The following is a 26,475-nucleotide window of genomic DNA, read 5'->3' as shown; positions in this document are numbered from 1 at the left end:
GGGGGTGTTGGGGGAGAGAGGCATACAGGAAAGCAATCAAAATCTACTGGAGGAATTTCTCCTTTCTGGAAGAACATAAACCAGTAACAGAATGTAAACAACCCGCCATATGTAACTTGTAAATCAGAAGTAAAAGGAACGAGTTCCCAGCAGGCCATTGTGAACGGTTGGCTGTTGAGTCCTTTTATTTTTGTTCTTCTTGTTTGATTTAATTTTGAATTTGTCATTCTTTTCCCTCCTCTTCCTGCTCCCCCAAGATGAACCACAAGCCGAACTTTTAAAGCGTGGCCTCCTAAGTGGTGCCTGAAATAGTCACAGTGTATTAATTTAGCAGTGTCTGAAGCACAGGGTTTAACAAGGGCTGACAATGGTTCCTCCTGAAATCATGCCAGTGGCATTAGTTGGTTGGGACAAGGCTGAATTCTCTTCCCAAACTAATCAGTCACCTGTGCTAGTGGGTGTATGAGCTGGGAAGTTTATTTCTTGTTTATTTAGACTGTAAGGAGTGGCACTGTTGGAAAGGAGAGAGATATCTCTTTTAAAAGACTCTAGGGAGTAGAAGTTTTGCAGCTTGACAACAGCTTCAGTCTTTAACAAATATAAAGCAACTTTAATTAGAATCATAGAATCCTAGAATGGTTTGTGTTGGAAAGGACCTTAAAGCTCCTCCAATTCCAACCCCCTGCCACGGACAGGGACACCTTCCACTAGAAGACTTTAGAAGACCTCCTTTCCCCCCACATCCCTTTTCTAACTGAGGAGAGAAAACAAATAGGCACAGGATTTTTAAAAGCAAGTTGAAGTCTGATAGAGTAATCCATGGAGCTATTGTTCTTGTGGTGCAAAGTGGACTCCAGGGGATTGAGAGGCCAAGTTTGAGGCCCTTCACCAAAATATCTACCTGCTCCTTCTTGGTTTACAGCCACATCCATTCTATGCAGCCTGGAAGTGGGCTTGGAGCCGAGCCCTGGCAGGCAGGATAGGTTTGATTGTGAAAGACGGATCTATCGAAGATATGTGTTTTGCCATACAATGTATTTCTATGTTTTATTCCAAAGAATGGAAAACAGGAAATTTCCAGAAAAACTTTTTTCTTATTTCTTCATTTTTTATGTTGCACAATATTAAACACACCTTTTGTTTCTAGCACCTGTGCCTTGATCTCAGAGTACATCTGCGTTCACGAGATGGGCTCTGATCTCTGAGCATAAAACAAATTAATAGTAATGAAATAAGAGCAACGTTTTGACTTTTTAATGCCTACAAAGAGCAAACCGAGTCTATAAACACAATGTCCTGAAGACAAAGGCTACAAGAGATAACTTCTTTTTACTTTTCTCCTGTGTTTAAACGAACAAAGCCCTCTCATTGTTTGTTGTTGTGAAATTGGGCAAATGAAGAGGCAAACCAGCTCTGGAACATTTAGGGACTTCACCTCATATCCATTTCAAAGACACCTGCCTGTAGCTGAGCTTGCAAGTAGAGTTTAGCCAGAGAACATGGTTCTTTTGCACGATTTCATCTCTTCCCCTAAAATATGGGCATTTGTAGTAATTTGTTACAACAGTGATGAACACTGATGCTTTCCAGTACCAGCCGCTGCACTGCCAGTGATATGGTTACAGCTTTGGAAATCCCCCCACTCACTGCTGTGTGTTTAGCATCACTACCTGCTCAAGGCAATTCTTAAACTTCAAGCAGACTTGTAAAGACTTTCTCAGAGCCTTGTCTGCCCTTATCTTGACATGAACATTGTATTCCTGACAAGATTGCACAGGAGATTAAAGGTGAGATGGGAAGCAGGATGGTGAGGGGCTCATCAGACTCATATAAAGCTAGAAAGGTCATTTACCTCATGGGCTGCTGGAGATAGCAGACTGTGACAGGCTGCAGATGGAATCTAAGAGCATGCTTATGCTGCTCTCCCCCTCCAAGCTAGCTGTTTGAACAGCAGGGTTGAAAGAAATTGGGCATCTTCCTTGCTCATCAGAAAGATGGAGCCACTGGGGATGGCTTCAGGTTCTGTGGAAGCAGCATTGCTCTTGCCCAGTGCCATGGGACTGAGCAGGATTAAAAGACTGATGTTTCTGAGGTTTGACAAACAGGAACTAAGGGGCTAAAGCCCAGTTGGGACAGTATCCTCCAATGGAGTCATGCAACAGCTTTTCCTCTCCATCTTTCCCCTATGGACCAGGTCCTATAAGAGGTCCCTCAGGTGATGGCAGCAGTGATGAGGGACTGTGTGCATACCTACACCAGGGCTTGCAACAAACCCAGAGAGGGGTTAAGTGCCTAGATAGTCTTGAGACTCAAACCATGGATTTGGAGCTCAAACCATGGAGTCTGGACTTCTGCCCTTCCTGATCACTCAGGTCTTTGGTGCTGCTGTGTGTGGAGAGGAAGGCCGCGTGGCTAAACCAGTGCTGCCGCCTGTGAAGACCAGTATGTGCATCTTTAGAACAAGAAACAATGCTCCCCAGGCTCCAATAACTCTGCTGAGGAGCATCTAATTAACATCAGAGCAGTTGTGACACTACAGCTACGCTGAGGTTAAGGGAGATGAATCCTACTCGGGGGGAAAGCACAAAACAAATGCTGCTATTGCTCTTGCTGAGATGCGTTTTGCCAAGTCTTGTGGAAAGTACCTGCTTTTGCTGATGTTTCTGCTTTGCTGGTGCCTGTTCTGTCCCTAGTGTCAGTGTGGGGATGGTGTCCTGTTGGCATGGTGCAGGGCAGATGTGCCTGCACAGCTGGTGCTCAGGAGCTTTCACAAAAGCAAGTGTGATTTGAAAGGTTCATGTTGGAGAAGTTAGAAAACAGAAGAAAGTGGTGGTTCAACCAAACATCACAAATGTGAATGATATGGGGTATTTTGGCAAGTCATTTAAGGTCTGTAATTTTAAAAAACCCTATTACCCAATACATTTTTAGCTTAAAAACTTCATTAGAACTATTTCTGTTTGAACTAAACTGTTTCCCTTAAGAAATATAGTATTTTTAATATTTTTTTTTAAACGGGAAACTAAAGCAATATAATCACAGCAATTTTCCTAAAAGATTTGAACTTGAAGAACTATTTCAATAAGCTCGAATCAGCTGGTTTTCGCCAAAAATTGAGCTGAAATGTATGACCTGACCCTAATAAGAAGCATTATGAAAGTTCAGACCTAATTCAAAGAAGCTTGGCCAGTACACATGGGCAATGAGGAGAGGACTCTGTGTAAGAGTTGGTGTGGAAATGCATGTTTCCTTCTTGGGTGCTGTTCATGTGGATGCTGCATAACCCATTACTCAGACAAGCATTTTTCAGTCCACTGGAGTCTGTCCGTGATCCTATGATTATCTAGAGGAAAATATAAAGTTACTGGTAAAGTCTTTCAGATGGTGCAATCCTGGCAAGAGAGGTCAAGTATGGACAGGACAGTTATACGAGGTGATTGTGATGACTTGGTAGAAACATCTTCTCTTGATTGTGTTAAGGCAGCCAAGGGCAAGTTCACACTTTGAAAGAGCTTACAAAAGGAGACAGTGTCTTGGAAGGCAACAGCTCTGGGAAGGCTTGGGATTAACAGCAGATAACAGACTGCGTGTATACTATTTATTGTAAAGATCAGGAAATCAGTCAACAACCCGCTATGCCTGTGGTGGCTGGACAACTGGTGAGGACGAAGAATGCGGCAAAGGACACATAAGGTGAACTGGGGGATGAGCTTTTGAACTGGGAGGACAGTTAAGTCCCAGAACAGGCTGTGGGTGGGGTGGGGAATCTCCATCCTGAAGGATTGTGACATCTTGCAGGGAAAAAATGCTCAAGTGGTCAGCTGAGCGTTCCTGGATCCTCTGGGCTTGGAGCCGGCTGGCTTTGCCTTCTGAGAAGGATGAACCTCCTGGCTTGGATTCTTTTCTTGCCCCTGTGGAAATAAGGGGTGTTTGTGTTGTCATCTGAAAACCAGTTTAGCCAACTGAAGTGTTACGGTAAAATTTGTCAGAGATGTTGGGGATACCGTAGGATTAATATTCTCATTGGAAATTTGAGTTTTCTGCAATATCTTTATTTTTTAAGAAATCTTTTTGGGATGCTCAAAATACCCAGGTATTCTTTCTTTTTCTGCTGCATTCTTTGAGTGTTGAAATATGCCTTGCTTTCTCCTCCATTCCCAAAGATAATAAACTTTTTGAGCTATGTCTCTACCAGTAAATTAGATATGCCTGGCATTGTTCTCTGGTCCTGAAACCTGTATCTGCACTATTGGGCTCTCTTATCCTTCGAAACAGCGTGGCTGCATCCCAACTGGATATTGGGGATGGTCCCTTGCTCAGGCTGGCCCCTGTTCAAGTGGTGTTTGCAAGAATATCATTTGACCTGGCCTAAAACTGTGCCAGGGACTGCTATAGGAGCGTAACAGTATAGATAATGGTGTTCCTGTGCCTGAAACTGCTCCCAACACTGTTTAATTTACTAGTGCAGATGTAGCCTTTGTATATTAGCAGGACCTAATACTCTCTGATGGGACACAACTGCTGTGATAAATAGTGATAGAGGTGAAGCGAAGTCAAAGGATGCAGAGAGTTGTGCCATGGTGAGTGATAGGACTTGTCTTCTGTTTCCTGATAGATTCATTCAGGCACCAGAGTTACAACAGGGTGGGGGAAAAGCAACCGCTGTCTATTCTCAGTATTGACACAGATGTATTTCTTAGTCATGAACTGGCAGAGGCAATATTAGCATGCATCTCTTCTTGAGGAAAAATTACCACTTTTGTGGGTTTTCTTTGTTTTTTGGGTCAGGCCCTTGGCTGCTCTGAATCAGAAGTGTTGCCAATGCCAGGAAATTATGCTAGTTTCTACCAATTGGGATTCTGGCCAAGGATGTGCAGTTGCTCCCAGTTTTGCTTGTGCTGTGGAGAGGTGGTAAGGAGCAGCGTTGAGAATGTATTTCAACTGCTATAGGTGTTATGAAATAAAGCATAAAATATTGACTCACAGTGTCTTCTCTCTGAAGCCTCCGGATTCTGATTTCATATAGACACAGTGGGGAAAAAGTGGTCCTGCAGTATAGGTAAGTCATTTTTATAAAAGCAAGTGGGGTCAGGTCATATGGTAATGGCTTTAACCTGCCAGAGGGGAGATTGAGATGAGATCTTAGGCAGAAGTTCTTCCCTGTGAGGGTGCTGAGGCGCTGGCACAGGGTGCCCAGAGAAGCTGTGGCTGCCCCATCCGTGGCAGTGTTCAAGGCCAGGTTGGACACAGGGGCTTGGAGCAACCTGCTCTAGTGGAAGGCGTCCCTGTCCATGGTTGGGGGTTGAAACTGGATGCTCTTAAGGTCCCTTCCAACCCAAACCAGCCTGTGATTCTATGATATACAGAGAAAGTTTATGTTCAAAGGACATAGTACTGGTGACTATCCTGGTACTCGCAGCTTCTCTCCACTGTCTGTAGTGGGGTTCAAGCCTGACAGCCTGTACCTAGCAGGAGCTCTGAACACAGACTTGCCTCACTTCCTAGCAAGGACATGCTCAATACTGTGCCATGGGCTGCTGCCAGCTGTGACATCTGCTTGTCCTCTCCATCTTAGCAGAGCAGCCAACAACCTGGGGCACAGCATCTCCTCTCCTTTAAGGCAGCCATGCATGCTGGGGTAAGAGCCTCTGAAGGGAAATGGGGTTTCTTTAGCTCCATCTTTCAGTTCATCAGGGTTTTGTTCTTCCCCAAAGGATGATCCTGGAGCCCTCATTGTTACTGGGGAAGCATCTGAATCTACAGGACTTGTAGAAACATTACTTGTAGTGAAAGCACTGTGATTTACTAATGTTTCTTTAGGGTGCTGGTATCTCATTCTGTACTACCAAAATCAGTGAGAAGTGCAGGCAACAGGCTCAGGCCCTTGAAGTATATGAATGTCACAGGAATGAGTCCAAAAGAAAGCCCTAAAATAGATGACTAGATAATTTCTGACAGTTAATGACCTACTAGAAGATCTGAGAGCTTAAGGGCTCTTCATCTAGGAACTCATTAAATGCCAGACCCATTAGCTGTCATTACTGCTCTTCCTATTTTTGGATATGTAGAAATATTCAGAAAAACAAAGACCTTTCTGAAGTGCTGTTGAAGTTGAAACTATAACTGTACATTGCTGTCTATGCACTGAGGGTGATCAAGGTCTCACTCGCATCAGGACCAACAGGTTTGTCCTGAGAAGCTTCAGTGGGATCTATTCTGACTGGATACTGATCTGAGATGATCATCCAGTTCTAGTGCTGGATTTGTGTCCTAGGGCACAAACAAAACCATAGCAGGACTTTTATTTTCACATTCCTCCAGTTTAGACCTCTAATTCTGAGCTGCAGTTGTGGGCGATGAAACCTCTAATCTATTTTCATCAAGATTTCACATATTTTCATGAAAAAGGTATACAACTCCTAATTTCTTCTGCAGATGAGACATGCAGACCAAGAATATTTTCCTTTGTCTCAGATAGTTAAGATTAAGGAAAGAACACTGGTATTTGGAATCACAACAATTAAATTCTAACTTTCCTATTCTGTATGTAATTTTCATACCATTACAAATACTCAGATTTCAGATATGTAGTACCGTAACATGCACAACACTCACAATCGCTTTTTCCTCAATAGGGGCATAGATATTAAGCTGTTATAGTATCTGCAGGGTTTTGCTTGCCTGTGTTAACACAGCAGTTTCAAAAGGACTCTGCTCTGAATCTCTTCTGCCATCACTGGCACGTTGGTGTAAGTGTGCTTGACTTAAAGGTGTTACACGAACGTGAACCCAAATTGACCTGGGAGTGAGACGGAGTTGCTTTGGTTTCATACCAAGGCAGGAGAGTGCAAGGCCATTGGCAGGCTTTTGTGGTCTAGGGCCATTTACTGCTGGTTAAATGGCTAATGGGGGTGAAAGTTGGGACCCTGTTTCAATTACATTTATGATGGAGGAAAAGTGCTGCTTGCCAGTGGCAGGAGATCCTTTCCAGACCTACATTCCCAAAGCAGGAGAATTTCCCTGTTCTCTGTGGAGCTATGCCAGGATGGAAATGGTAAATTCAGGCTCTGGGACCTGTGCTTTGTAACCATGATACCCCTTCCTCAAGAGTGCCATTGTCTCAGGCATACAACAAGCTTTGGAGACAGAACATCTAGTGATGGAGAAGGGCTGTGACCAAAGGTTTTTGTACCATTCACCCCAGCTGATGATCTGCTTTGCTCAGAGATGGGCAGTGGTAAATTTGTGCTTTGGTGGATCTCTGCATGTCCAAGCAGTGAACTCAGAAATAACATTGATGTTTTGCCTCATAGCTTAGTGTGGCCATATTGGCCCTCCATGTAAATGCACACCCTTTCATTCGGGGAAACGAGTTGTTTAAGGTCATGCAGCAGAGCTGAGAACAGACGTTAGCCTCTGGGCTCCCACCTCAAGGCGTTGGCTATCAGAAATGGCTTATAAGATGATTCCCCATTTCTCCTTCATGAACCTGGTCTGACTCATCTGCACAGAGCAGATGCAACTTCCTTGTTGTTCTGTTCTCAGAGTAGCAACTGTTCCCTTTGGCTTTGGTTCAAAAAGGCTTCTAGGTGCTAAAGTCCTATAGCAGGAATTTAAGACCAAAATGCCTTTTTGGAGCCGGGTTTCTCTCTGCTCTGAGAAGCTGGAGCTAATGTGGCTGGTGGAAGGCTCTGAAGGTTTCAAGGCGCTGGGTTTTCTGGTTAAAAGATAAGAGTATCTGTCTGTGGTGTCTACCAGCTGGTTAACCAGGCAGCCAAACAGACTCAATCAAATAGCTGTGGCTTTTCCTACTCAGTGCAACGCTGGGTCATTGAAACAAGCTTCATTTTATCTTTCGTTCCCATGTAGTTTCTGAGACATAAAACTGATTTTACTAGTTATAGGGATGGATCTGGCTCTGCTTAATCAACAGATCTTTCCTTCTTTCTTTCTGGTCACTGTCTTCATGAGAGTTTGCTCTTGGTCTGTCAGAGTGATGGATGCACCAGGCGAGGTCCATGCGATTTCACACATTGCTCCTGGCACAGAGATATCTGATGCCAAGGTGCAGGATGGCACAGTGAATGTGAAGCCTCTGCGATCCACCTTACCTTTCTCAAAGCTTCATTTCATGCCAGCAGGAAACAAACAGTGGGTTTGGGCAGGTACATCCCTGTCCACTGATGGAACGGCATCCTGACACCAAAACGATTGCTGTGTGATGTGCCCTTTCAGAAAAGGGGTTTTAGATTTGTATTTCAAGACGATAGTTTTGTATAGAAAACTTGGCACAGATTAAGTGTTGAGAAAACACTAATCATTTATTACACACCCCCCCCACACACACACACACCCACCCACCCTTAAAATAGAAGGCTGCTTTCTTTGCTTCAGCCAGCAATGCAAATAACAAGGGATTAAAGGTGCCTGGCAGAGGGATGGTTCAGGCAACACAAGCAATGGAAAGGAGTAGGTGAAGTGTCTGTAACAGTGGGAAGCAGCAGGAGCTGCTGTGCCCCTACAGAGGATTGGAAACCTGCCCATCTCTGACTAATATACACACAGTTATTTATTCCTCCCCAGAACCAGGACCTCCCCTAGGAGCTGCTACAGATAAGGCTTGCAGGAATGCTTCTTGGTAACTTTGCCGTGCCACCAAGCAGCCCTTGCCAGCGCTGCAAAGTGCACCCCATGTAGCTCTTGGCTCAGGTTCCTTTTTGGCCCCTCATGGTTCCCTGTTATAATTATTTTTTTTCCTTTTTTTAACTCTGTTTTAAATGCAAAGTGCCTGAAATACATGAGGACCATGTTGCAGCCTGCTGGAGACTTGATTTTGCAGCATATTGTGAGGTGTGTAGGGAGATGTTTGCATGGGTCGGATGGTTGTGGAAGATGGAGAGTGCCAAATCTGAGATAGACTCATCTGTACAGTGCACAGGGAGCAAAACACCCTTACAGCTGTGCCTGGGTTCCACCTCAGAGGACACTGGTTCATCCTACAGAAAGGCAGGAATAAGATAATGTATGTGGTAGAGATGACCGGAGGACCATGACCAAGCACAAAGTGGTTTGCTAAGCCATTGATGGTTTGGATGTTCCTAGTGAATATCTACAGCTGGCAGGGACCTCAAGGGACTGTCCAAGACTGTGGCGTAAGCTAGTGCTCAGCTGGCAGAGGTGGACACCCCAACCAGCCCAGCTGAAGCAACATGTGCGGGCTAAGAAGCAGGATAAATTAGCCTCCATCATGCCCCTCCTTCCTCCTTGTCTGGGTTGCTCTTCCGAACCTGCCTTTGGTGCCACAGTGTGGGGCAGATCCTCCCTGAGGGACTTCTGGAAGAAGGGCCATTTCCAAAAGTAGCCAAGGGATATAAGAGCCTGATAACCCTCTGTTTCTGCTGTCAGCATTGCCTGTGCTGGAGCAGGGTGAGAAGCAGGCAGGGCTGTTCCCTGTTTTGGCAACTGTCCCTCTTCTCTCTGGGCATGGCCCTTGCCTCTCGCATCTCTTATCTCATGTGTGTTTTATTTCCCCACATGGAGTACAGCTGGGGCAGGAGCTTTATAAGCAGGAAAGCATTTCCCCTCCCTTAGCATGGCTCGGGAAAGGGGGGAGGGAGAGGGGAGGCGATTTTGTGGCTGACAGACCAAGGGGATCCAACGTGCCAAGCTACATCTGTGGTTCCTGAGAAATCAATTAGCAAAGGGAGGGGAGGGGTGGTTGGCAAACCACACAGCTGAAAGGAAAACATCCCAAAAATGAGGCCAAGGGATGTTCTGAAGCAGCGGCACTGCTGGAAGTTGTGAGTGATTGGCTTTGTTTGGTAGCGGGTGCGTGTGAGAGAGATGCTCACCAAAAGTTTAATCAAGACCTGGTAGGGAAGGCTGGCCCAGGATCTGGGAAGCAGGCTGCTAATAAATGAGACTGAGAGACCGCACTCATCCTGTGCTGAACAATATCACCCATTATCTGTGGTGAGCAGTGGCAGAGGTTGGGGAAAATGCACATTTGGCATCATCGCAGCATTTTGCAAACTCCGTTAGAGTTAGACAGAGCATTTAGGCTTTTTTTGCTACACTTCAGTTCCCTCCCTAGAAGTCTGGAAGACTTGAACTGCTCTGTCCTGTTATTTAGAATCATAGAATGGTTTGAGTTGGAAGGGACCTTAAAGCTCATCCAGCTCCAACCCCCTGCCACGGGCAGGGACACCTTCCACTAGAGCAGGTTGCTCCAAGCCCCTGTGTCCAACCTGGCCTTGAACACTGCCAGGGATGGGGCAGCCACAGCTTCTCTGGGCACCCTGTGCCAGTGCCTCAGCACCCTCACAGGGAAGAACTTCTGCCTTATCTCCAACCTGAACTTCCCCTGTTTCAGTTTAAACCCATCACCCCTTGTCCTGTCACTCCAGTCCCTGATGAAGGTCCCTCTCCAGCATGCTTGTAGCCTCCTTCAGACAATGGAAGCTGATCTGAGGTCTCCACACAGCTTCTCTTTTCCAGGCTGAACAGCTCCAATGTTCTCAGCCTGTCTTCATATGGGAAGTGCTCCAGACCCTGATCATCCTCGTGGCCTCCACTGGACTTGCTCCAACAGCTCCATGTCCTTCTTACATTGAGGACACCAGAACTCAATGTGCCTTGCCTGTGGCACAGGGTTGGAACTATCTCATCTTTAAGGTCCCTCCCAACCCAACCCACTTTATGATTCTATGACTAGTGCTCTGTAGGAAATGTGATGACCCCCTAATACCAGCAGCCTACTCCAAGACCAGCTTGAAGGGACAGCAGAGCTGAGCCTGGTGCCAGATGAGAGGGCTGCCCTGCTGGAGGGTGGCATGTATGACCCTTAGTCTTCCTCCCTAAGGGAGGAAGACCCTTTTGAATCCCTGTTTCCTACACCCATGACAATTGCTCAAACCACAAGTTTGGTTTTTCCTCCCCTTTTTCTTACCTACGTCATGGGGATGAGAGATTATGCCACCTCTGGGGGGAAGCTCTGAGGCATAAGGTGGTCTGTGGTTGTGTGTTACACAAAGCACCTGCAGCTCTGGGGAGGAGGGAGACTTGGAATGAAGCCCCAGGCTCCTGGGCTGGGGGATGTTCCCTGACAAGCATCTTGGTTGCCTTGTGCTTGGCGTGGAGGTTTGAATCCTCATTTCAAGCTTAACAGTTGGGAAACCAGACTCTCAGGGTTGAGCAGCATAATGCTTGGGAGACTTTCATTAATAAACTTGTAGGGATGGTAGCCATGTGTACAGAAGTGTCCCCACACCTTTATCTGCATAGTTTCTCTCAAAGGAAACACCTCTCCAAGTTCCTTCCTGTTGCAACTACCCAACTTGTAGGGTTTGCCTGGCCTGCTTGTTTTCACTAAGATTTTGCTTCTCTTATTAAATTCCTCCAGAACCTTTTATAGGTTCTTTTATGGTTCCTGGGAGATGAACCTCCTAAGAAGGGAGAACTGAGCCGACGCACAGCAGGACAGAAGAAGGGGGAAATTTTGTGCACGTGTCTGAAAGAGGGAAAGGACTTGGGAACTAGAGCTGCCAATGCTGTGATAGTGTCCCTGTGTGAGACTGAGTTCTTCTGTGGGTGTGAGAACGGAATAGTTGGAAGTGAGCATGTGTGGGTGTGAGGTGTGTGTGAGAGTGTGCATGCATTTCTATCCCCACACCTTGAAAACCTTTCTGGAGCTCTGCAGTGTTCAAACAGGCCCTGGTACCTGAAGTAATCAACCCATCCTGAAAAGTCACCAAGTCCGGGGACATCTGGAAAGGATGGGTTTCTTAGCTGGGCCTTGTAATGTGTTATAAGCAGCTTGTGCTGGGTAATGCAGCTGTGTTGACTGCAGCGAGGTGTGCTGGGGTTAGGGAAGTTGCAGAAGGATGTCAAAGAGAGCCCAACACTTGCTCTGATGGCTTCCTGCTGCCAGGGCTTTTGAAGCTTCTGAGAAGTGGAGGAATGCAGCATCTCCTACAGCTCTAACACCACTGCCCATTGCGCTCCCTGAAGGCCATGGAAGAGGCGGGACTGGAGACCCGCAAGGTCAGGGCTGGGCTGTAGGTGACTTCACAAACTCCCATAGAAGAGTGAAGTTGTCCTAATTTTTATGTTGCTGTGATAAGCTTTGAGGTTTTTCCCTTTCCAGACGTCAACATTGTGCTCCTAAAGCCAATGCAAGTACTGTGTGCTCCTTGGAGCTGTGTCCCTGGACTAAAGTGCATGGGCAGCACGTACAGCATGTAAAGCCTTTTTATCCAAAACCATATGTGTGCTGGCACCACTGCAAGGGGATCGGGCTTCTCCTCCTGCGTCAGCAGTTCTTCGCCTCGCTAGCCCCAACACGTGTCCTCAGCAAGGGGAGATGTGGGCTTGGGTCCCTTTTCCATCAGGAAAGGTCCAAGCCACATCTCCCACCGCACTCTCCTACCACCCTCCTGGGGCAATGTGGGGAGGTGGCAGGTGCCTCTTTGCTCCCCCTTCATCCCCATTTAGGGAAAGCTGTTCCACCTCGCAGCGGGGAAACACCAGATTCAGTGGGTCAGCAAGAAAGAACAAGCAGGGCTGTCTGTGTTAGCGCTTGGGGAAATTCACCTGGGAGCGGGGAGGCCGGAGATCCAGCTCCCGCTCCAAGGATTGTTTATGTGTTTGAAAATTAAACAACCCATGGTGCTGGAAACTGGAATTCAGGTCTCCCCACTCCCAGGGGAGTGCCCTGATCCCAGGCTGCAGAGTCATGCTCACTCTTGCCCTCTGGAGCTTCAGGTTTTGATTTTATTCATTATTTTTTCTCCTTGCTGAGTAGTTTCTCCCTAAATGGGGTGTGTGAGCCCCTCTCCAGCTCTGCTGTTGGGTAGGGGCACTGCCCGCAGCAGGCAGGATTTGGAGGATTTCTGCCTTCAACATCAGAGGGAGCTGGGCTGAGGTTTCCCAGACTTGGGCAATACTCACTAATGTTTTCAGTTGTTAAATGGGAGGAGAATGCATGAGTTTTGCCTCCTACTCCTGCGTATTATGGGCAGCTGCTGGTATGTGATGTAGTGGGCATCTGATGGAAACACCTATGGGCCAGGCTGTGGTGGCGACACAAGGGAAGGATGATGTGTTGGCCAGGCATGGCCTGCATCGACCAAGACACTTCTGAGCATGTTTTAATTGGTCCCCCATTGGGCTGGGGACTGTAAAAATTGAGTTTTTTCATGGGCTGCAATGCCCTCAGGGTTACATAGCAGGTGAGTAAGGGTGTAAGAATGAAATCTTGGATGTCAGTGGCTAAAACGCACTGGGTTTGGCTGTATAGACCCTTGTGGGAGAGTGTTCTTACTGTTGGTTTATCCTGGGCAAAGCTCTTATAGTCTCCAATGGCAGCAAGCCTTCAGTGAGGCCTCTTGGAAAGCAGCATGGTCTAAAGCCTGGCAGCAAAAGTCACAACGGAGCCATAAACAGGAAAGCCTTGATATTGCTGGCATCAGGGATGAAGAGCAAGGAGAAAGGCTCTTGCGCAGCTGCCGTTGAGCTTGGTGCTCCCATGTTCCCCAGATTTCCTTCTGGCTTTTTAATGGTCTTTATAGCAGACCTCTAAATCCCCCAGGAGCTGTCTCCTGACCCTGCATGGTGCTGAGCTCCCCTCTGGAAGCACGGAGGGTCCCCCAGCTCCGGTTACGACGTCGGTCTCCCAAGTTCTAGTTCAGTCTCAAGCGTGGAGTCTGTGCCTGTGGGCAAATCACTTCCACCTCTCTAAGATCTGGCTGTAAAACAAGGCTAATAACACCAAATTACCTACCTGTGAGAATTAATGAGATCATACTTGCTCAGCCCTTTGAAGGCATGAAGCATTACAGAAGCACTGGGGCATTATTACAGAGTGTGTTTTTAATATACGTCTAGTTTCACTTACAAATTGGAGTTTTGCTCCCTTTTGACTAAACAGCACTAATTAGACATGTAGGGTAGGAAATAAATGTTTCCAGTGTTACTCAGGCTGGAAACCAGTTAATTTCAGGGTTCTTTGGTTTAATTGCGTCTGAAAAGACATTGAGAAAATGTGTAATGAGCTGAGAACGCTTTAACTTTGTTTTTATTGTTCCCTAAACTCTTGCTTCTGCTAAGTCACAAAATGCCAGTAAAATAGTGGAGAACTGGACTTGGAGCCTTTTTTTTGGCTTTTTTTTTGGGTATGTCAAGGTAAAATAATTCCTACTTATTCCATTTAATGTAGCACTCCTCCTCCATAAATCTCTAAGCACTTCACAAAAGCGGGTACAGCGTTACCCTCATTTTACAAAGTGGGAAACATAAAGCAGAAGGAGGTTGTGGGATTTGCCCAGGGTCAAGTAAATTAGGCCTTGTCTACGTGAGAAACATGTGCCAATTTAGTAAAGCAGGTGGAAAACACACCGTGGACACTTACCTCATTTTCAGAGTGGCTTTTCTTGTTTTCACTTTAGCCAATTCATATCAATTTAAGCTTGCTTTATCTTAGTGGGTTTAAAGAAAAGGCTTCCCATAGCCTGTTGGGCTGGACTAAACTAGACTAAACTCAGCCCCAAACTTGAACTGGTGTCTGTACACATCTCTCAGTGGCAGAGAGGAGATATGGGATGCCTGAAGCCCAGCACATCCCACATCTCCCACTTCCAGGAAATCTTCTTCCTTTACAGGATTAGATTAGGTGTCCCTGGCAAAGAAGCATCACTGGGATGTCCCTTTAGCATGTTTGGGTCATTGAACATCATCAGTAAATGCAAAGAGTCAATGAATCTACTGCAGGTTATTTATTAATATATCAGGTAGCAGAAGCACCGCTTATTCTCTAGTCACATTTTAGATGCCCAAGTTCCTTGTTTAGGCAGATGTTTTTGGGTTTAGCCCTGTTTGGTGACAGTCTCACTCATTTGCTGTCATTCATTGCAGCCCATGTGGAGAAGTTCAGGATGGGTACATCACCGTGTGCCACCCAAAGCTCTGTGTGTCTGTATGGGCAGTCAAAAATCACTGAGCTGATGTGGTTCAGCAGTTGATAAAACTAACAAAGTTATTAATAATAAAAAAAGGAAATAATGCTGCAAACTTATGGAGTATGGAACTCTGTCTGGGAATGGGTGATGAGGTAACAGAGTGTTTGTGGGTCAGGATCAAAGGGAAAACAGCAACGGGGGACATTACGGTGGGGATCTGTTACAGGCCGCCTGATCAAGAGGACTCTGTGGATGAAGCGCTCTACAGACAGATAGGAGCAGCCTCACGCTCGCAGGCCCTGGTCCTCATGGGGGACTTCAACCATCCTGACATCTGTTGGAGGGACGGTACGGCCCGGCACAAGCAATCCAGGAGGTTCCTTAATTGTGTGGAAGACAACTTCCTCTTTCAAGCAGTAGAGGAGCCGACGAGGAGAGGTGCCGTGCTGGACCTTGTGCTCACCAACAGGGAGGGACTGGTTGGAAATGTGACGCTCCAGGGCAGCCTTGGCTCTAGTGATCATGAGATGGTTGAGTTTGAGATCCTCAGGACGGTGAGAAGAGCGTGCAGCAAGCTCACTGCCCTGGACTTCAAGAAAGCAGACTTTGACCTCTTCAGGAACCTCCTTAGTAAGGTTTCATGGGATACAGTCCTAGAGGGCAGGGGGGCCCAAGACTGCTGGCTGATATTCAAGGATCACCTGCTACGTGCTCAAGAGTGTTGCATCCCGACTAGAAGAAAGTGCAGCAGGAGGGCCAGGAGACCTCCATGGATGGACAAGGAGCTGCTGAGGAAACTTAGAGGGAAAAAAGAAGCTTATAGAAGGTGGAAGCGAGGACAGGCGGCCTGGGAAGAATACAGGAGCATTGCCCGAGAAGCTAGGGACCAGGTTAGGAAAGCTAAGGCCCAGCTAGAATTAAGTTTGGCAAGGGATGTAAAAGATAACAGGAAAGGATTCTATAGATACGTAGCAAATAAAAGACAGGCTAGGGACAATGTAGGCCCTCTCCAGAAGCTATCAGGAGAACTGGCTACCATGGATTTGGAGAAGGCTGAGGTTCTTAATGACTTCTTTGCCTCAGTCTTCACCAGCAAATGCTCTGACCACACAACCCAAGTCTTGGAAAGCAAATGCAGGGACTGTGAGAACGAAGACCTTAGGCCCACTGTAGGAGAGGATCGGGTTCGAGACCATCTTAAGAACCTGAACGTGCACAAGTCCATGGGACCTGATGAAATCCATCCACGGGTCCTGAAGGAGCTGGCGAATGAAGTTGCTAAGCCACTGTCCATCATATTCGAAAAATCCTGGCAGTCAGGTGAAGTTCCCAATGACTGGAAGAAGGGTAATATAACCCCCATTTTCAAGAAGGGGAAGGTGGAAGACCCGGGGAACTACAGACCAGTCAGTCTCACCTCTGTGCCTGGCAAAATCTTGGAACAGTTTCTCCTGGAAAACATGCTAAGGCACATGAAAAACAATGAGGTGGTTGGTGACAGCCAACATGGCTTCACTAAGGGGAAATCCTGCCTGACCAATTTGGTGGCCTTCTATGATGGAGCCACGGAACTGATGGACAGCGGCAGAGCAGTTGATGTCATCTACCTGGACTTGTGCAAAGCATTCGACACTGTCCCACATGACATCCTTGTCTCTAAATTGGAGAGACATCAATTTGGTAGATGGACCACTCGGTGGATAAAAAACCGGCTCGATGGCCGCACGCAAAGAGTTGTGGTAAATGGCTCGATGTCCAGTTGGAAACCTGTAACGAGCGGTGTCCCTCAGGGATCGGTGTTGGGACCGGTCCTGTTCAACATCTTTGTCGGTGACATGGACAGTGGGATTGAGTGCACCCTCAGCAAGTTTGCCGATGACACCAAGCTGTGTGGTTCGGTTGAAACGCTGGAGGGAAGGGATGCCATCCAGAGGGACCTTGACACGCTTGTGAGGTGGGCCGATGCCAACCTTATGAAGTTTAACCAAGCCAAGTGCAAGGTCCTACACCTGGGTCGGGGCAACCCCAGGCACTGCTACAGGCTGGGCAGAGAAGAGATTCAGAGCAGCCCTGCAGAAAAGGACTTGGGGGTGTTGGTTGACGAGAAGCTTAACATGAGCCGGCAGTGTGCACTTGCAGCCCAGAAAGCCAACCGTATCCTGGGCTGCATCAAAAGAAGCGTGACCAGCAGGTCGAAGGAGGTGATCCTGCCCCTCTACTCTGCTCTTGTGAGACCCCACTTGGAGTACTGCGTACAGTTCTGCTGTCCTCAACATAAAAAGGACATGGAGCTGTTGGAGCGAGTCCAGAGGAGGGCCACGAGGATGATAAGAGGGCTGGAGCACCTCCCATATGAAGACAGGCTGAGAAAGTTGGGGCTGTTCAGCCTGGAGAAGAGAAGGCTGCGTGGTGACCTCATAGCAGCCTTCCAGTATCTGAAGGGGGTCTACAAGGATGCTGGGGAGGGACTCTTCCTTAGGGACTGTAGTGGTAGGACAAGGGGTAATGGGTTCAAACTTAAACAGAGGAAGTTTAGATTAGATATAAGGAAGAAGTTCTTTACAGTGAGGGTGGTGAAGCACTGGAATGGGTTGCCCAGGGAGGTTGTGGATGCTCCATCCCTGGCGGTGTTCAAGGCCAGGTTGGACAGAGCCTTGAGCCACATGGTTTAGGGCAAGGTGTCCCTGCCCATGGCAGGGGGGTTGGAACTAGATGATCTTAAGGTCCTTTCCAACCCTTACGATTCTATGATTCTATGATTCTATAAACTTGAAAAACTAAAGCTCCTCCTTTGTTGTTCCTCCGCCAAGTGTAGAAGTATCTATGTTTTTATTATTTTCAAGTTAAAAAAAAAAGACAGGAAAAATGAGGATTTTCTCCTCTGCCTTCACTTCTCTTCTGTTCCCATCTTCTCTAAAGAGTTCTCATGAGGAATAATGGTGTCTGATTTTGCCATGTATGTTGTAACCAAGGAACTGATTTTTCTCTACCCTGAGAGGAGTCCTACAAGTCATTGCCCAAAAATTTCTGGCTCATGACCAGAATTTGCAGATTTTGAGAGAATATTGTCTCATGTCTTGCTGTGAGTCTTCTGATAAAAACTTCATTGCAGAAAATTAGCTGTACAAATACCTGATGCATTTGCACAGAACTTAACACAGCAATGCCTTCTAAGTGACTGTGGATTGTAGACATGATAAAACGCTACCTGGATTCTGTACATTCATATTGAGAAAAAGAGGGAAAACACACTGAGGCTGAACTGAGATCATTATGATTTGGGGAATCTTGTTCATGTTGGTGGCTATTTGGAAGGACATGGACAGGCAATTTCCAAGAACCAGCGGTGGGGCACACATAGGACATGTCCATGCCTGGGAATTGGATGCACTCTGTGTTAGGTGTAAGGATAAACACATTGCCAGAAAATAGCAGTCAGATCTTCATTGCAAACTCACAAGGAAGTCAGACCAAGTAAAGCTGTCCATCCTGATCGCTGAAAGCCATTCCTGTGTCCGGATGTCGTGGTCTGGTATTCAGTGGCTTTCTGTTTTCCTGTAACCTTAGGAACAGCCCCGACTAAAGAGACTGTGGAAAGAAATGTCTTGCTTTCCCACCCCTTCATCCCTGATGAATATAATTAAGAAACTCTACGCTCCGAAGTCAGGTGGGCTTTTTTGGGAGTGTGCCTGAACAATGCCAGCTGTTCTCACAGGAGACTTTGGGGGATAAATTGTGCCTTAGATGGTGGTGAGCATGTAGTTTGTAACTGGCTGTGGGCAGGGAGCATCAGATAGCAATGACCATTCTCTCTTTAGACTCCAGAAAGTTTTGGGAACACATAGAATCTGATTATTGGACCAACTTGCTGCTGACTGGGAGCTGCTCAGAGAAGATGATTGGGCTGGCTGTGGCAGGCATAAATGAGGGAAGATTTTAGGCTAATTTACTGAATTTGTTGAAAATGAGAGGAATTGGTTCAGGTGACATGTCAGAAAATGTTATCTGAAACTCACAGTGAAGCAGGGATAGGTGCAGCCCTGTTCTGCATAAGGAGGTGGAAAGCTGTGGAAACACGCTGTTGAGACTAAGCCATGTGAAATGAGAGCATGCCCTGTGCTGTCTAGGGCTGGTAACAGGTAGATCTTCCTTAGGATTCTTTATTTTCCTGCAAACTCTCCTTCATCATGTCCTAAATAAGAAAAACACAGAAGTGAGAGAAAAATGCAGCTGTTTTCAGATCGTCTGCTCTTCTACTCTTGCATCACCTTGTGCTGTGGGTACCTCACTTTGGTCTTTTCCTTTGTGGTGGGGGAATCCCAGCCTTGCTCACCTGGGATAGGCAGAGCTGATGAGTCCTAATCATCCATGGCCCTCCCTCAAGGGACAGGGGACATTGTCTTTGAGGACTGCTACCCTCAGCTCTCCCTTGCTGCATGGCTGGCTGGCTTGCTCATGAACATCATGCCATAAAATAGCAGGTTTAATCTCAGTTCAAATCTGTAGTTTCTAACTTTAAAAGTTCTGTAGAGGTTCAAGAGCAGCTCAGCTGTCTGTGTTGGAGGAGTATGGTCACGAGGAGGAAAGGGTAACCTTGTCACACTTTTCCAGTAAAGCTGACTTGTCTTTGCTCATGAAACAATGCTCTTCATGATGCATTTAATGCTTTGGATTCTTTCATAAATATATTTGGATTTTAAGCCCCCAGAGCAGATTTTGATGAGATAAACCATGTAGATGAGGCCCTTAGTGACACGGTTTAGTGATGGACTTGGCAGTCCTGGGGTAACAGTTGGACTTGATGATCTTAAAAGTCTTTTCCAACCTAGTTGATTCAATGATTATGGTCTCCTGATAGTCGAGCACTGAACTTAGGGAAATTCTGGGAGTCTGGGTGCTTCCAAACGTTGACATCAACCATCTCCATCCCTGCAGCTTTAAAATCCAAGGGCAGAATCTGCTGCAGCCCTAAGGGTGGCCCCGAGGCTCAGCAGGGAGAGGCAGGCCGCCCCCGCGGCTCTCAGTACCATGGACAGCGGTGGGACAGCACAGCCCCCACCCATGGGACACCACTCGTGGGGACCAGTCCAGCTCCCAGCCCACCACCGGCCACCCAGCAGATCTCCTCGTGATCCTGTTGGCGTGATGCTGCCCCCCTCTCTGCTCCATGCCTTCAGCCTTTGAGAGCTTTTCTTGCAGCAGCAGCTTTTCCCCAGCCTGCTGTTTTAAAGTCTTTAAATCATAGAATCCTAGAATCCACGTTGGAAGGGACCTCAAGGATCATCTGGTCCAACCTTTCTAGGCAAAACATTACCTACACCAGATGACCCAGCACTCTGTCCAGCCCAGTCTCAAGTGTCCAATGCTGGGGAATCCACCACTTCCTTGGGGAGATTATTCCAGTGGTGAGTTGTTCTCAGTGTGAAGAATTTCCTCTTGTGTCCAGTTGGAATCTCCCCAGTTGTGCCCATCACCCCTTGTCTTTTCCGTTCAATTTCTTGTAAAAAGGGAGTCTCCATCTTCTTTGTAGCCACCCTTTAAATACTGGAACATGGGGAGCCACGTTCCTGAGCCACCTTTTCTCCAGGCTGAAAATGACACTTGGTTTAGAAGTGTAGGGTAGGGAACCTACATACCAGTTATTTGCACATGAGATATTCTCCATCTACCTTTGGAGTCTTTCCTCCAAAAGCAGAGAACTTGGATTCAAAACCCTTTCTTCTGACACCCATACAGAGCAGTGCCCCTGTGTCACTGCAGACAGCTGGAACCTGAGGAAGAAAAAATCTGTAACAGGTATTTTTGAGAAAGGAGATTTGACTGATTTCTTAAGGTGGGGATCTATTAGCAATTGTAGCTCTAAAGGGTCTGTTATAGCTCTAAAGGGTCAAGGGACCTTCTTCCAGTTCTAGAGGAAGGTTACCTATCATAGCATCCCCTCTGCTCACCAGGAGGAAAGAGAGCTGAGAAGTGATTACAAGAATCTTTCAGGTTGCATGTTAAACTCCTATAATTTAATGTATAGAAAAAGAACCACATTTGAGCCTGGGGAGGAGCAGTGTACAGCAAAGTGGCTGTAGATGCTAATCAGGCTTATTGGAGAACACAAAAGAGCTTAAACTGCAAAAGAAAGCTAATTGCAAAACCTCAGGTGAGAAACCCACCTCCAAGCATTATTCTCTAGCACCTCTGATCAGGGCATTGGTGCTGAGTGCAGAGAATTGAGGACATCAAAGCAGCAGCTATGCATAACCAAGGAGCATTAATAATTGCTGAGAAACTACTTGGGCAAACTCATAAGAGCAAGAAGTAGAAAAGGGATGTCAGGTCTTCATGCGATGCCTGTAGACAACGAGGCTGTGGAAATCACCCAAATTTCTTCTGCATTTGGTGAACATTAAGCTATAGATTCTGGTTAGTCATACTTTTCGACACGAGATAGACACTTGACCATCAGCTCATGGCTTCTATATGGGTGCTCCCTGGTGTAGCTAGGTTTAAAGAATAATTTGTCTCACACTTTCAGCAAGCAGAAATAAATACCTGTGCGGTCTAAGGCTTTATCATGAAGCAAATTCTATTCCTGGCCATACCAGTCTGCAGTGGAGCATTGGTTCTGGGTCCAAAGAAGGCTACCCATGGTATGGTAGCCAGATCAGATCAGAGATGATCTGGAGTATGGTTGTTCTGGGATGCATCTTAAACATTTGGTCTGTATTTCAGAAGTACCTATCAAAGACCATGGCCACACAAAGTTTGGCACCGTACAAGCACATATTCCTTGGCCTTAGGTCTTTGTAATCTATAGAGGGACAAAACAGACAAAGGCTGGATTATGGACTCCCTTTCTCAGGTGTGAAGTAACTCAGGCTTTGCAATGTCTAGCTTCAGACTAACAGATGGAGGACTTTATGTGTTTGTGAAGAATGGGTTGGATATCACAATATGTTGTAATCCTGCAGCAGGTCCCTCTGAATGAGGGTGATCAGAGCTGTTCAGGTTTCCTGAGGCTTGCATTGTGCTGGTTGTTGGGGAAAGATGGTCCTAGCAGAGGCTTTATTCTCATATTTGGCACCTGGATGCCACGAGCATCTATGCATGAGGGAGGACATTGTAATTCTGGGAATGTTGAGTTCTTGAGTCCTTCTAACCCTTTGAAGTTGAGGGATCTGGCAGGGCTTTACCTTGGAAGACTGGCTTTGCTGGGAAATCCCTGTAAAAAAAAGAGGTGTGAAAGACTCTGAAATTGCAAGATCTTTGGCACAAAGAATATAAGAATGTCCTATCTCTCCTTTCTAATGAATCTTCTAATTGATATAGATCCATCGGGTGGTCTTCTGTTATATCAGAGTTTGCTTTGTGTTAGTTCTCTCTGGGTGCTGCTCTGCATTAGGCAATGTTACATCTACCACCAAAGCTTTCATGGGACCTTGGGGACAGGCTTCCTACAAGCCTGGACAAGCATTACAAAAACTGTTTCTCAGTGCAAGTTTCCCACAGCCAAAGTAATTCCTGACAGGGGCCACACCTGCCTCTGAACTTGTTTAACACCAGCCTACTAAATGGGTGAAGCTGATAGGGACTGGAACCCACTGGAAAACACGCAGCCCAGCCCAATCTGAACATCTTTACCTGGGGCAAAACTTTCCTCTGCAGAGAAGGCGACAGATGTCAACTCCAGTACTCTGCTTCTCTTGAGGTGCTCGTTTCCACCCTGGGAAGGAGAGTTGAGACCCACAGTAGGTATCAACTGGAGAATCCCAATACTGGCACGGAGAAACATAACCCTGCATGAAGATGAATCAAAATCATTCGTCATTAGAGACTTGAGATGGGCCTTGCAGGGGAATCTGGGCTCTGCAACCCCTTTGTGAAATTCTTGGGTGGGTTATGACACTTGTGTTTTCCTGGCAAGAAATACACCCGTTTTGTTTTTCACTTGGAACGAGTTTTACCTGGTCTGGAAGTGTCCCAAATGAGAAGAAAAAACTGATATCTCAGCTGCTTAAAGACTCATGGGAACACCTTTGAGAGCTTTTAGTGTCATTTATTCTGAGCCTGAAAACAAAACCTGGTCTGCCCCTTGCTTTTGAACCAAGACCCTGAAATTTAGGGCATTTAGGGAAAGAAGAGAACAGAGCTGAGTACTTGTGGTAAAAAATACTTTTGTCTAAAAATGGTTTTATCCCAGATACCACCTTGGATCAAAAATAGTTGTGCTTATGGGTTCAAAATTTGAAACAGCTTCACTGGAAAAATAAGATGGAATAAATGATATTTTTCTTGTTGTCTTCCCCAAATAAACTTTTTCCCATTTAATTTTTCAATGGCATTTTTAGTTTAAATATTATTCTGATATTTTGAAAAGGTTAAATTCTACAAAATGAAACAAAAGATTTACTGTAACTTGAGTCTGTGGCCTCTACGGAATTATTTTGTTTTACTGATTTTTCCACCTGAAAAATCAAGTAGGTTGCTTCTTCTTTTGTGTGTGGGATTTCTGTTGTTAGTGGGGGTTTTTTGGGTTGGAAGGGTCATTGGGGTTTTGGTTTAGGTTTTAATTCCTTGAGTTTCCAAATATGTGATTAGATTTACGTGATCCTTTTACACTGAAGCTGAGATCCCCACGATACTTTGAAGGGGTTAAAATGTAGAACACCAGATTGAAGCCTTACTGAAAAGCCTTTATTTTTGGCATACTCTGGTTATTCACCTGAACAGAAGATTTCTGGTATGTCTCTTGGGACTTTTCCCTCCTTTTACCTGTTTCACCCCCTTCCTTGTACATCGTGATGTCAGCATTGTTGGCTGCTGCTTCTTTACTTGTCTGGGACATAGAAATTCCCCATCTAGCCCAGACTTGCAGTCTATTTTAGTCTACTGTCCAACACCAAACAGGTGTAAAATCCCTGCAGTCAGCAGAGGCCGGATGGTTGAATGGAGAGGTCCACTGGGGCTCTTAGGCACTGGTCCCTCTGCAAGCTCTCCATCAGGAATCTTTAAGCTGTTAATTGCCAAGAACTGGGTGAATGCACCAAGGGAATACCTGTTCTGTGCTTGTCCTTGCTATGTTATCCTCCTGGATCAAGTTCCATCACAGCAATGGAGCCAGGGAGCAAGGGGTAGATGGACTAGCCATGGACCATGGTGGTCCATTGGCCTAAAAGTGCAGTGGTTAGCTTAATTCTCAAGTGTAAGAGTTAACTTTGGCTGCGTGAAAGCCACCACAGACAGCTGCAGAATTAGTTGTCTTTGCACCTAGCTGGGGTGTAATTTAAATGGTTTGGAGGAGGCATCTGCACCATCTTTCTTAGTCTCAAAGGAGCTTATACTCTTGCATTAACCATTGAAAAGCAGATCTGGAGTTTTCCTGACCACTGGAGAATGTGTGGACACGGCAGGGAATATGACAGTGCTTCACTCCTACGCTGAGTTCAACCAAAACACAGCCACGTACACAGGATAGTTCCCAACAGGCACTTGAGATAGGGGCAATTATCTCAGTGGTTAAGTTTTGGGTGCAGGTTCCAGTTCCTTGGCTCACTTCATGCTTTGCCAAGTGCTTCCCTGCATGGTTCTTAAGCTGGTGGTAGGATTTTCCATCTCATTTTCCTTCATGAGGTGGTGGATGCCTCTGGTGATGCTGCCTCTGAGGAACAGGCCCTTTGGCTTGCTTAGATTCTCTTTTCACCTACTTACTGATGTACAACTGAAACTATCCCTGAGTTTGGCTGAGGGCCATGTGAAACCGTGTGGTTGCAACTGGTAGAAAACCTATGAGTGGAATCCCATGGGAATGAAAGGGAGCACCTAGTGCAGGGTCCAGAGCTGCCACTGTATAGGGAAAAGCATGCAGATATGGAGCAAGACTGTAATTTGTGATGTGATTTTGCATAAGAGCACCTTGATTTTTGCAGGATGCTGAGTGTTAGGCTGAGGCGTAAGCACAAACAGAAGAGGCTTATGAATCTCAGAGCTGTAGCCCGTGAGCCTGCATGTGTGTGCAAGTTTGCATGTCACATTTGAGGCTTGCTTAGATCCATCTGCTGCACTGAATCACAGAAGCAGGTGAGTTATCTGAGTAAGATGGGAATGTTTCCTTTCCCCTTCTTGCAGCTGGATCATAAGTGTGTCATTGGCAGAACTCCCCTGCAGGTTAACAACTTAGAATGCCCTGTGCTTTGCCTGGGTATGATAAGTGACTAATACTAAGCACTTCTTTGGGAAAGAGGGTGGAACTGGTGAGGGGTATTTTGTCTCAAACAAGATCTCTGGAAGTCTTGAGTTAGTGCTAGGAGGACTTGATACTTGAGGGGGACTTAAATTTCCACTCCACACGGAGTAAATTCTATTTCACACCATGCTGACTCTGTGCAAAACTTGAGTCAGGTTCACCAGGGTCTTCTCCACCAGGGTCTTCTCCACTGTGACTCTTTCAGGGTAGCATTCATGGGAGCGCAGGTAATCCACACATCAGGACCATTATTCCATTAAAATGCCAGATTGGGATATACAGGGTTTTACCTCCATATACACAGTACCCTCTTTTCTTGGTGGAGACATTGATAGGGTAGGATAGGAAAGTTCTTTCTCAGGAAAACTTACCACAGTTCTTGTTCATGAATCATCATGGATTAGTTGGGAAGGGTCCCTGTATTGCACAGCTGAAGTTCTGCTTTATTAATAAATAAAAAAAAAAAATCCCCTGATTCAGATTTAATGATTTTTGGACAAATCTTCATTGTTTTTCCATGAGCCTTCTGATTTTAAATTACCTGTGGGTCTGACTCATGTGTGTCTCAGACATTTGTGTATGAAACTGGGCTAGGCTGTAAGAGAGGTCATGTAGTTTGCCTTCTCTGCTCCAGGCTTTCAGTGGGAAGAATCAAGATCAGGGATCAAAAATCAACAACTTGGTCCTGGAACTGGGAGCCAGGAATTAATCTGAGATTAAAAAGCAAACAGGAATCCCTGCTGGTAGCGCTGGTATGAAGGAGGAGGAGATGGATCAGGGAAAGGAGAGAGAAATGGCTGGTGTTTTCCAGCCTGGCATTTGCAGTAGTGCCTGTGACCAACATTTGGCTTTGGTGCTCCTGTCGCCTGTTCCTGTTGGTTTCTCTGATGAGCCTCTGAACAGCACAAGGGAGAGACTTTTGCTGTCAGAACAGGGCTTGAAGAACATGCTCGACATATGGCCTCAGGAGAAACAAAGTGCTGATTAGCCGCTCGTGTGGTGAGCACCATTCATCAAGGGGAGGAAACAAGGCAGGGGTTGGGGGGGATCCACTCTCCCCTACCTCTGGGTGTGCTACCTGGTGCACACAAAGCAAAGCACAGCTCTCCGAGCAGGGTCTCTGCAGCTAAACTGGGGCTACCAGGGCTTCGGTAATGCCTAGAAAAGCAGAAAAATCCACTCTGTAACTGAGAACAGGCTCTGGAAAATGCCATGCTGGTTCTGCACTGAGATTGGCACCACCCCAGGACTTGTCAGCATGCGTTCTGCACTGTGTGTCTGTTGGTT

The sequence above is a fragment of the Strigops habroptila genome, chromosome 7, assembly GCF_004027225.2.
Source record: "Strigops habroptila isolate Jane chromosome 7, bStrHab1.2.pri, whole genome shotgun sequence".
Classification (NCBI taxonomy): domain Eukaryota; kingdom Metazoa; phylum Chordata; class Aves; order Psittaciformes; family Psittacidae; genus Strigops; species Strigops habroptila.
Note: the sequence above shows the minus strand (reverse complement) of the source record.